The sequence below is a fragment of the Panulirus ornatus genome, chromosome 34 (assembly GCF_036320965.1).
Source record: "Panulirus ornatus isolate Po-2019 chromosome 34, ASM3632096v1, whole genome shotgun sequence".
Classification (NCBI taxonomy): Eukaryota; Metazoa; Arthropoda; class Malacostraca; order Decapoda; family Palinuridae; genus Panulirus; species Panulirus ornatus.
In genome coordinates this window covers 15,342,913-15,343,442 of record NC_092257.1, presented here as the reverse complement: position 1 = coordinate 15,343,442, position 530 = coordinate 15,342,913, and positions in this window count along the sequence as shown.

Sequence of the window (530 nt, the reverse complement as noted above, 5' to 3'; positions counted from 1 at the left end):
GAGCTGGTGGCTGGAAATCCTCCCCTCTCGTTTTTTTTTTTCTTTTTTTTAATTTTCCAAAAGAAGGAACAGAGGGGGGCCAGGTGAGGATATTCCACAAAGGCCCAGTCCTCTGTTCTTAACGCTACCTCGCTAATGCGGGAAATGGCAGATAGTTTAAAAGAAAAAAAAAAAAAAAAAAATATATATATATATATATATATATATATATATATATATATATATATATATATATATGTGTGTGTGTGTGTGTGTGTGTGTGTGTGTGTGTGTGTGTTGCTTGTAAGAGTATGTTATTCGGTACTGACAAACTGCTGTAATGGCGGAATTCTAGATTATATGTGTGGCAGGTCATGCCAGACTGCTGCCCCCTCATATTTCTCCTCCCTCCCTCCCCACCTACTATAAACTGCTCCGTCGTATACTGTCTGCGTTCCACGAACTGCCTGCCGCCTCATAAACCGGTTCGTTCCCGAAACTACCGCTGCTGGAGTTGTTTTATTTTTTTTCTAAATAACTTTTACTCTCAC